Source organism: Adiantum capillus-veneris, chromosome 25 (assembly GCF_014529385.1).
Source record: "Adiantum capillus-veneris isolate H3 chromosome 25, ASM1452938v2, whole genome shotgun sequence".
Lineage (NCBI taxonomy): Eukaryota > Viridiplantae > Streptophyta > Polypodiopsida > Polypodiales > Pteridaceae > Adiantum > Adiantum capillus-veneris.
Genome location: NC_140955.1, coordinates 123,797,172 through 123,809,332, shown reverse-complemented (window position 1 = coordinate 123,809,332; position 12,161 = coordinate 123,797,172).

Here is a 12,161-nt window from a genome sequence, read left to right as displayed (position 1 = left end):
TTAGCCCCTTATGTAGCCTTTCTTGGCCTATAAGCCGCATCATGCATACACTTCCGCTGCTACCTGCCATCCCATGGACTTCCTAGCTGCACCATCCCTTTTCCATGCTTCTGCTTGCCTGTGCACACCTGTCCATGTCACCTTCTAGAGTCGACACACTTTGGTTGCACCAACGTTAACATGATTACATAGTGCACCCCCCCAAGTCTTGAGCTTGATTATGCCTATTTAGAGGGGGTGCAGGATGATGGAAAGAGAAACCGGTATCATTTATGAGATGCATGTTGAGTCTTATGTTGTTGTCGTTCAAATATTTTTTATGGAGGGTGAGAAGGACCATAGCTTATGTCAAGAACCAAAGAATCATGTGTGTAATATGTGTGGTGAGGCTTGTTCTAACCCTGAAAAAAGTAGACTACATGTTTTCTTCGATGAAAAGGATGATATGGACCTTGTGCCTCTTTTGGATGATGCTTTAGAGGAATTTCGAGTCTCTTATCACCCAAAAATTCAACAATATGTGGTAAGAGATAATGAGGATGATGACAAGCTAATGTAGATACTTGATGAGGCTGCAGAGGATTTTAACACTAGACTTGTAATGAGCCACAAAAGTGGCTGAAGCCACAAAAATGGCTCACATCAGGATTCTAGTAAATGAAACATAACTTTTGTATATGACATCAAAATTTCATGAAACCTCTTAATTATGGGTGCAAGATATGAAAGAGGTTTCTGAATACACAAGTTACATGAAAATTTCAAAAATAAAAAAAAATACTTTTCTAAAATTAGTAAATTTTACATAAAACTACACTTCAACACTTAACTTGGAGAGGTAAAAAATGTCAACAGTCTTTGCATATGGGTTGAAAAATCTTGGTACATCTATCACATACCTCTTGAGGGATTTTTCAAAGAATTTTGGGCCTGCTTAACAATGATTTGATTTACTTTCAAAATAAAATCTAAAAAATTCGTCCATCCACACAAATTAGTTGTAGAAGATGGCAATGGAAAGACACCTTCAAACCTTCATTTAGCTATGTACTATTTTTTATCAACTCATATTGAGCGTTGGTCATAATTCCCTAAAACCATTTTCTATTTACATAACTAACATAGTGTTGAGAAATTTTTTACAAAAGTCGCAAAAAGCCACAAAAGTGGCTAATTTTTTACAGGACTAGTGTTAAGTCTACTACAAACATGATGCCTATAGCTTTTGAGGTACCAAATAGGCTAATTTTTGTTGTGGATGCTAATGGTCTATTGATACATACCGAGGAGATTGTTAGAGGAAGGGATTATATAAATATGTTGTTATATGGTCTAGGGGGCTGTTGTGGCCCATTTGAGAATGCTTTTGTGTTTTATGGTTCAAGAATATTTTGTGACATGTGGAAGTATACTTGTAAACCTTATGATCCAGGGGGAACTGGTGAAATATTCCTCCTATGGCAATGGTCCAATATGCCATTTGATAAAGGAGGAAAAAGATATGTGCATGGTTTGGGACAGTTGATTTCTATGCCATATGATCCAGGTTGTATTCATGATGGCTTGTGTGCTAATGCATGCTTATGTTCCACTGATGGGAAATTTTTGTCTTTCCCCATAATGATCTTGGAGGAAGGGTATGCTCTCATGAAGTCGCAGATTGGGATATTGTGGACGATATGCTCACAGTGGGGTAGTGGTTATATGTTTATAGGTTTCTGCTTACAGTTTTGATTAACAGTTGGCACATGTCGAAGGATGTGCAGGTTCAGAGGGGGTGGATGTCGTGTCACTCCGCTTCCACGATGGGAAATTGGGATAAAAGATGCATCTTAATTCTAATTGAAGAGCAACGAAAAATTATTGTGAAGGTGGACAACGTTGTGCTCGACATCGCCTTGATTCATATTTGGCCCAAACTAGGGTGTTTGGCAATGTTTTGGTCAATATGGAAGTTGAATGTTAAGCTCGGCAATGTTAAGGTTGATATGTATAATATGATGCTCTTACAAAAGCACGAACAAGTTCTTCAAGGGCTTCCTACCCAAAATGTCATCACTTGGAATGCTTTGATAATGGGATATTCTAGAAGACTATGTTTTACAATGTTTTGTTCATGATTAAATTATGCTAGGCATTGCCATGCTCGATACTTATAGTCAAATGCAATGTTCTTCAGAGCATGAACACCAAATGAGATGCACTTTAAAAGGTGGTGGGAGGAGGAAATTATGCTAAGTAATGTTTTGATTGAATATATATGCCAGAAGATGCTTTGGGTTGGTATAAATGCCAAATGTCATGCTCACAGGGAATCTGATTATCCATCCGAAAGTTCATCACTTGGAAGTTCCCTGGTCGAAGATGTGTGCCAGGAATACCATATGGATATGCGAAAAATTTCTCATCAAAATGTTTGATAAGCAAAAGACCGATACGAGAAGTACGCTAATGAGAAATGTCGACAAATAAGTGGTATTCTTAAGTGTTCCAAAGCATCTAGAAAGTTTGAAAACTTGTCATATACCTAAGTTATCTCCTAGATATTATGGTCCATTTAGAATACTCAAGCAAGTCGGGGATATGGCCTATAAAATTTCTTTACCTATGCACTCTTGTATTCATCCAGTTTATCATGTAGGTTGTTTATGTAGATACTTGCATAGGTATAAGGACCTTTTGTTGAACTTTTAAACTCGAGCAAATTCATTAGGAAATTTTGGAGGTCATTTCGAGGCCTTCTAAGAAAATACAATTTTTGGCATTCTCTCTCTAGAAAATAGGTGGGATAAAAGAAAAGGTGTCCTTAGTACAACTGTTCAAAAAGTGTACTTAGTAGTAGATATTTTCCACATTGCCATAACAATAGTGATAGTTGAGGAATGTCTCTTTTTAGTTATATTGTGCACCTTATCGTCTTCGAGGGAGATTCAACGACTCAACTTTCTTCTCTTTGCAGTGTCTCTTGCATTGTCCACATCTATAAATGTAAGAGCTAAATGTAAGAGAACAGAAAGATCTAAATGGAAGAGAACAAAAAGAAGGATAAGCATCTATAAATGGAAGAGCTAAATGTAAGAATCCACTTATAGCTGCATCGTGGATGATGTACCATTGAGACATTACCACCATGAGCCATCACATCGAGTGAGTGAAAATATGTTGAAATAAAAATTCTTTTATAGTCTTCTTACCAACCTTCACTTTGAAATCTAGCACTCTTGCTTCCATACGGAACGAAAAAGATTTGTTATACAAGACCTTTTTCTCCTTCTTGGTTGCATGAGAACCCAAGAACCTTTGCCTATCCTCTACTCTTTCCACTAAATATCTGTGGTGAGGGAGTTTTAGATGGTAATAGAGCTTACGCTACTGCTTGTCCTTCTTGGTAGATTCATGGTGAGGTTAGTTGGAGAGAGAGTAGAGCAACCCATAAAGCTTTTAGAGCGGGAAGAAGAAGAAGCCATAGTTCTGAGTGTAAGAAGAAATATAGCTTGTAATGGAGGGAGGATGAGTTTTGAAAACTTCCTTAATGGAGGGATAACTTTTAGTGGCGGAGAATTATAGCCTTGTAGCATATAGTTAAGTCACTACCTTGATGGCTATCAAAGTCTCTTGGCAACGGGTCCACATATTGAACCACCGATTCCGTGTGTTACCTTACAAAAAATTTAGATTCTCCCCATTTTAGAATGTTTTATCTTATATGTTGATTTATTTCATGTATTTTCTATGTTATGTTCCATTGTTGCTCATTGGACGTGTTTTATTTTCTCTCTCCTCAATATGTCCCTCCAAAAGACCTACAAAATCTCCTAATATTAAACTATCATGATTTACAAACTTGTCATCATGTGTGTCACCAAGCATTAGTTAAGTGGAAAGATCGACCTGAAGAAAGCACCACTTGGGAAAACATTAGTGTTCATAAGAAGAGATATCCAACTTTTTGTTTTTGAGGACGAAAACACTTCTCCAAAGGGGGGAGTAATGTGAATTTTACGAGTGGGCAAGCCCGAATGGGGAACCTAGCACGGGGGATGCCTATAAGTAGGCATGAAGGCTGGGTGAAAAAAGGTGTTTCCAGCTCAAAGCCTCTTAAAATATAAGACACAAAAAAAGCACTATGGTGTTTGTCCTATGGTTAAAACTCCCTATTAGATAACATGGGAAAATATATTACCATATATGTGGTAGTGATGTTTGTGAACACACTTAGGACCGTCGAGGCATTTTTTCCCTCATTCAGAGGGTTTTTTCCCCTCATGCATTGCATATACGCCCATCACTCTAGGGCTAATTTATCTTTCAATTTTCACACTAAGCAATACACTCTTTGTTGTATGAATCGAGCTTCTTCATCTTCTCCAAGTTGTGTGTGCATCCCGACAATTGGTTCCAAAGCAAGTTACTTTTTCTCAAACATAGTCACCAACACCCCCCTGCTTACTTTCTCCAAATTGGGTGAGCTTTGGTGAGTGTCAGTAGGTTGAGTAATACTTTGGGAAAACTTGTAGAGCTTGGTGTATGTTAGAAGCTGGACACACCCCACAGAGACTAACTACTCAGAGGATTATCATTTTTTTGTAATTATTCATTTATTGAGGAAACCTGATTTTTCACCTTGTAAATATTGGGACTTACAAAATTTTCCATATTGTATCTCAGTTTTGATAGATAGATACAGTAGTTGGTTGATTTTGGAACTTTAGGGTTTGAGAATTGTAAGGTATATATACCACTTTTTGACCTTAATGAAAAACATTTTGTCATTTAAACAAAAAACAAGTTTTGAAGTCTGTGAGTGAGCGAACTGTGTACGACGAGAGAGAGTGTGAGCTTCATCTTGACGCTACGTGTGCACCAGTGGTCGGAATCAAGTGTGGAGAAGTGCAGCGTGTTGTCCCCGACGAGAGCTACGCGCCGATAACTACATTGTGCGCGTACGGTCCGATTTTGCGTGCTCCTTCTACGAGCTTCATCTGGTGATTGGGTGAGCATACGTTGTCCGATTTGCATTACGGTATATCCACGCGTTCACATTGAGTAGAACTACACATTAGGCACTTTAAATTTCGGAAACGAAGACCTGCAAATTTCAGCCAGACATCCTACGTGATTTTGCATCGGGTGTTTTGGGTTGGGGTTTTGGTTCATAGACCTTAAGGAGAGCGACCTATTCGTATTAGTAGGGTCTCCTTCAAGTTCTATGATGTTTTGAGATTGTTTGATGGGTGTTCGGCTCTAAAAAGCGTTGTAGGAAGTTTCCTCTTATGCACTCTTGAAGGCTGTGACTTAGACAATTGGTAGAGACCTCTGTAGGAATTATTTAGGAGTCGGTCGAGTGTAGGTTGACACCTTATGCTTGCTTCCACGCACCTGCGGGTTGAGCTTCTTCCTTAGCTGAAATTATATGTTAGGTGAGTTCTCGCTGTGCTAACGTCCGTCGCGGCATATTCGTCCAACATTGGGGCCGTTGCCGGGGACGAAAACCTTAGGTAGGTGATCGAGACTAGTCCTTGAGGATAGGGATTTTTGGCTTGCCAAGAGTCTCGTTTTACATTTAGATAGGGTCAGCGGGTGGAGGACTCTCTAGGTCTTAGAGGGAGTTTAGGAAGCGTGTGTCTGGCTTAGATCCTTCGACTTAGGTAGATTTAGGTAGACTAAGATAGTTTTAGGTAGTAGTCGAGTTCTTAAGTAGGAATTGGAGTGGTAGAAGCGGTGAGAGGAGAGCTTGAGAGTCCGGAGAGGCCAGAAAGCAACCAAAACACCATTATCACCATTTCACATGATGAGTAGGAGTAGAGTAAGTAGGACATCATGATTCAGGATCTAGAGCATTTCATGTATGTATACTTGCTTGGTAAAGTCATCACAAGTTTGTAAAAGACGCAAAAGTGTGTTTGAAAGCCTAAGAGAAGTCCAAAAGTTAATGTGAGTGTTTTTGATAGAGCTATAGAGCATTAGGAGCATTTCTGTCAGGAAAAAATTAATTTCAAGCCAGGAGACATCCTACGCGTAGGATGTCTACAGGCTAATCTGGTGGGAATTTTGGGATTTTGAGTTGACCAATGTGTTCAGAAGGTGGGGTTTACCCTAATTTCATCTGGAAAGTGGAAATTTGACCATATCTTGATAGGATAAGGCCAGATAGACTGAAATTGCCAGACATCCCACCCAAATTGTGCCAAAGCATTATTTTAAGACCAAAACCATAGGATGGCTGCATGAGCATGTCTTGCATGATATATTGAGTGACTGAGAGGGGTTTCGCCTCATTTGGGTGAGAAAATTGGGTTCAAAGCAGACTTTAGCACTTTTGACTGAAAAAGGCAAGGGCAGATAAAATTGAGGACTTTTGAAATCCAAACCAAAATCTAAGCATACCACTGGGTTATTGATATCAAGGGGAAACTGGGGGTCAAGTATAAGGTCAAACAGGCCAAAAAGACATCCTACGCGTAGGATGTCTCGCGTAGGATGTCTTCTGTGTGATTTTGGACTCCAAACCAAATTTTGAGCATACCAAAGTGATCAGCAACTCAAGGGGAGCCTGTGTTTTGAATTTGAAGCCATTCTGATGAAAAAGACATCCTACGCGTAGGATGTCTAAAGCAAGAAATTGAAGCCAGACATTGACAGTGGGCATAGCAAGGTGTTGTATAGCCTAAGGCAAGCCTCCTGGTCAAATTTGGTCCAAATTGGAGTTGATTAGACTGATCAAGATCAACAACAGGTTGTCGAAACAGATTTCTGACTCATTGACCAGCTAATAGGTGTCCAAATCAAAAAGTAAAAACAGTTGTAGACTCAACACATCAAGGGAAATCCACAGTGCAAAAATCCAGGCAAAACAAAGCAGGAGACATCCTACGCGTAGGATGTCTATTGGGGCTTACTGAAGAGAAAATTTGACCGGGCTTAGACTGTGAGATTCCATTTGGCTTAAGGGTTCCAGAACTTCTTTCAGAAGTGAATTTGGACCTCGTTTGTCCATTTGACGGAGCAAAGAATGAATTCAAACTTTTTTGCGTAAATTGACCAACATCCGAGGGAAGCATAGTTTCAAAATAGCAGACCTAGTCCAGAACATCAGCATTGTATAAAATACAGTAGTGGTTGAGATTAACTCTCCAGTTATACCAATCATTACTAAGATAACCTCTAGCAGATAAATGCTTTGATTCGATTGCCGAAATTAAACTCTTGTGTACAGGTATATTCAGCAGCAAAGCAAGAAGTTGTGCGGGAACTGATCCTTTGCCAGGTGAATGGTTGGATTTGTGATAAATTGCATTGATAAGTTTGATGAATTTAAGATTAGGAAGATACATTGTTAGAGACCAGAAGGTGGCAGGTGACCAAGGTAGCTTAGTGTCCACCGAAGAGAGTGTAACTCAGTCAAGGCTAGATCCGCTAGCACCTATTATTGAGGAAGGTAGTGATACTGACACTTCGTCAGACAAATCTTTCTTCATGATGGGTAGTCAACAGCTAGGAGGTTTCACCTATGACGGACCAATGCTAGGAGGAAGCACCTCCATAAATCCTTTGAATGATTCCAAGCTCACTGTGATCTTCTTAGAGGGAACAAACTCGAGGGGAGCCCTAGTCTATTCTGACTATCGAGGACGCAAGTGCATTTGTATCGAAGAGAGGCCGACTCAGAGATTGGAGATAATCTGAGTCTATGATGATGGAGATAGATTCCAAGACGAAAGGGGGAACCACTATCTGATAGTTAGTAACCCTGAAGATTACAACAAATATGGAGATAACATGGCGAAAGGGAAAATGGTTTCAGAAGCTCAAGAACCGCCACCAAACATTGATCGGCCCGGAGCTATTTTTATGTATGATAAGAAAACAACCAGGGTTCCAACTTATAACGAGAACGTGGGAATCTACAAGCATGAGAGTGAGGGTATAGTCACTTACTTTCGCAACAAAGAACCATACATAAATGAATTAAGCAAAGACAAGGTTCTTTACTTATTCTCTTATGAAACTGCTATGGGTAAGGGTATAGTTTTTGTTATGAAACTGCTATGGGTAAGGGTATAGTTTTTGTTGATAGATACAGGCGAGAATACCAACGTATTCTCCCAGAGGAGGTAGAAAGGGTAACAGGTCCAGGAGCATCAGCATATGCCCCTGAAGAAGTGCCAAGAGCCACCTACACCCCAAGCAAGTCAACAAATCCCTTTTCTGATGAGTAAGACACTACCTCACATTCCACCCAACCACAAGTATTCAACAACCAAAACCAACCGGCAAACCAGCCATCATTGCAGGCATGGCTTCGACAGAGTGCTGCAATGGAACAAGACCGAAACCGAGATGGTTATCAGGCCGCACGAGGGCTAAGGGATTTGCAAGAATCACCACTCTATTCAAGGTATCAAGGAGAGAGTAAGCCAAAGACTCAAGGGTCAACAGAGCCTGGAGGGCCACCCTTAGAACGAGTTCGAAGAGATTAACCATCTCTGGCAAGAACTATTAGAAATTATGGCTTAGGAGCACCACTGGGAGAGGAATTAGCCTATTACAGAAGACCTGAGGAGGTATATCGATTAGGACGTGGAGATCCAATGATGAGGTTTGTAGACCATTGGAGAATTTTACCTTCTCAAGTGCAAAAATGGGTAAACAAGAAATACACAGGAAGCAGAGACCCAAGAGATCATGTAGCAGCCTTTGTGCGTGTAATTAGAGCCGAAGAGGTGTTATACTTCCCTACCCAATTTGCAGGGTTTGGACTAACCCTAGAGGATGACGCTGCAACTTGGTTTGACTCTGTAGAGCGTAGAGACTTTGAGCCTATGGAGGAAGTGTTTGACGAATTTATCGAGGAATTCTCACAAAGGGGGATAGCTCATAATACCGTCTCACAAATCCATAAATTCAAACAGAAAGATGGGGAATCTGTACGAAAGGCATCCCTAAGACTAAAAAGATATGTTAAGTTCTGTCCTGTGGAAGAACTGCCAACTCAGTCCAGACTCATGCTGATATTCATCCAAGGACTAAGGAATGCATATCTCCAGAAAGACTTACATATGAAAAGGAGCACGACGTTGAATGAGTTAACCAAGGAGGCTCTTTACCTTGTGGACAATTGTGCGGTCTACAAAGAGGGGGAGTTCAAGGACCTTGATGACGATTCATCTTCACAACAAAGTGGAAGCAATTCTTCTAAGCGTATTGCACCGAGTGTGGAGTTACTCATTTGATTCCCGATTGCCCTAAAAACCCGAGCAAATGAGCAAAAACCACCTTGAACATGCTAGAAACAGTATCTTCCAGTGGAGGGTCGAAAAATGAAACAATCATACCTATTCAGGCAGTAACACGAGCCCAAGCTCAAAGAATGACGAACCAACCCATAGTTGAAGAGCCAAAAACCGATGCCCAAAGTTCAGAAACGAAAGATCAGAGAAGAACTTGGAAAGCTAGAAAGGCGCATATGAAAGCCGGGAAGGAACGAGAGAAAACATCTCTATCTGAGGAGTTGAAACATACAAAGGATAGATTAGAGAGGTTAGAGGATCTAGCTAGCCTAAGCTCACACACCACGGCAACCATAGCACCCAAGGAAATACCAGAGCCCAAAGTGCAAGATCAGGAGGATCTGTACTGGCAGACAAGGTAAATGAGCAGCTGGATGCGCTTCTGAAGGCTTATGAAGCCAGACTAAAAAAGAGCCAAACCCAGGAGCAAAGGTGGATGACTTATCCATATGCGGAAATAGAAAAAGAGAGGTTGGAAATGTGTAAAAGGATGATTGAAACAGCTCAATCATTGATGGAAGACCTGTTGGGTAAACCTGCAAATTGGCATGAGGCACCAGCTCCAACACCTACCCAACCAACTTTAGAGGAACATGTAGAAACAAAGGAAAGACTCATTAATGCTTATGAATCCAGAGGAGAGCCTATCATAGTGCCAAATACCACAGATGAGGCAAGTGACGGGTTCCAACCTAAAATATTGACAGAAATGGGTAAGGACTGTAACGGTCTAGACGATCTGTGGAAGCAAATCCATGAGGCCAACGAGGCTAATAGGATGAGTAACCACATGAATAGCACGAGAAAAGAAAAGAATGTAACCTTACCTCCTATTGAAGAATTTGAGGCAAGGTCACAAATGAACTTTGAGATACATTCACAAGGGGGAGACCAAGGATCAATTAGTTCGGGGCATAGCCAACCAGACTCGCTGAGAACTTTACCCTCTTACCTAGGAGAGTATGAAGCCAAGTCGGAAGTGAGATAAATCCCATCTCAAAGACTTTCGTCTAACAAAGTGATAGATTCACAAGGATTGATTGAGTTATTGTCCACACTTGTGGCATGCACAATCACATTAGCAGAACTCCTAAGGTTATGACCAAACATGTGGACCACAGTAGGAAAATGCCTAGAAAAATTTGGAGTGAAAGACCCCACCTTGAGGCTAAAGGAGGGGATCAGAGAGTTGGACACACCTCAATTAAACACTAGGCTAGTACCATTAAACAAGGTTGGAAAGTATTGTGAGGGAGAAGATGGAAACACCACGCTACTAGTAGAATTCCAAGGAGTAGTTTCCAAAGCTATTCTTGACAGTGGAGTGGGAGTTGCTATCGCCACCAAGGAAATCTGGAAAAAATGGGGAAAACCCGCTTTGAGAGCTACCAGAATGAAATTGCAATTGGCAGACGGGTTCATGGAGAAGCCTCTAGGACTCTTAGAAAAAGTGATTGTCACTTCGTGCGGAATCGAGTATGAGCATACATTTGCAATAGTCGATTTCGACAAAAAGAACAATTATGAGATCATCTTGGGACGACCATTCATGCGACAATTGAAGATGGTCCAAGATTGGGGTTACGACCACATATACTTCGGACATGGTGAGACAACAACTAAAATACACCTGAAAGACCATAGTTACAAAGATGTGAACCAAACACCTGTGGAAGAGTTTGATTCAACTACAGTAGCAGGATCGAAACTCCCAGCATGGTTAGGGCAATAAAAAAAGCTATGGATGTGCGGAGCTTCACATTGTGGAAGCTTAAGAAGAGAGGAATGCGTCTTAGAAAGAGCAATTGAGGACAAGGAGTATATTCCAGAACCTTTCCCTGAAGATGCCTTGGAACCTCTAGAATGGGAACACATACTAGCAACATTGGATGTCTGTACCATTACAGATAGTCCAACAACAAAATTTTGTGATAAGGATGGCTATGATGTGCTACCCTACTACATGGTAAACATTATACCAGGAGAAGATGAGATGATAGAACCACCGAGACAAGAAGAGTTTTATAACTCCTTTGAACATCTGGAAGAAAATGATGACGCAGATAATGAGTGTTCAGACACCACAAGTGAGCGTGGAAGGGAAGCCAAGAATATCAAGTTTTATGATTTGCTAATCAACACCCTAGATGCCAGGAACGCTATAGGAGGAAACGAGCAGGAAACAAAGTGAGAGAGAACCTGATGCCCAGGATAAAAGGTAAAACTCACTATTTGATACTTGTAAAAGTAGAGGATTGTGTTAAAGATCAAATATCAGGAAGATTCTCAAAAGATCGAAAGGAAAGAACGTGAGAGGAATTAAAATAGGAACAAAAAGCTAAAACAGAAACAAAATCACAAAAATCTCAAAAATAAAAAAAAGAAACAACAAAAGACCAAGATTGGACCAAATTGGAGCGTAAACAGAAATACCAAGAACTGAAACGGTCTTTATGAGAGATATGGACTACTGAAGAAGATAGTGATGGTAAACGGGAGTCAGAAAAGGGAAACATGAATGTACCATCACACTATCAAAAATTTACCATCCAGGACAGAAAAATCATCATGATACCACCAGTCAGGGAAAGAACCAACCAAGAATCTTATGATGGGCCAGAAAATGCAAAAAGGATAGACCTTGCAGAACCAGGTGAAAAGCCTCAGTCGGTCTATATAGCAAACGATTTAAAGCCTGAAGAAGAAGAACGGCTAACACAACTTCTCAAGAAGTATAAAGATGTGTTTGCATGGTCCTATAAGGACCTCAAAGGAGTTGATCCATCGATATGCCAACATACAATTCCTTTGAAATCAGATGAAAAACCTAGCAAACAACGTCCTTGTACATATAATGACACATTTGCTAAA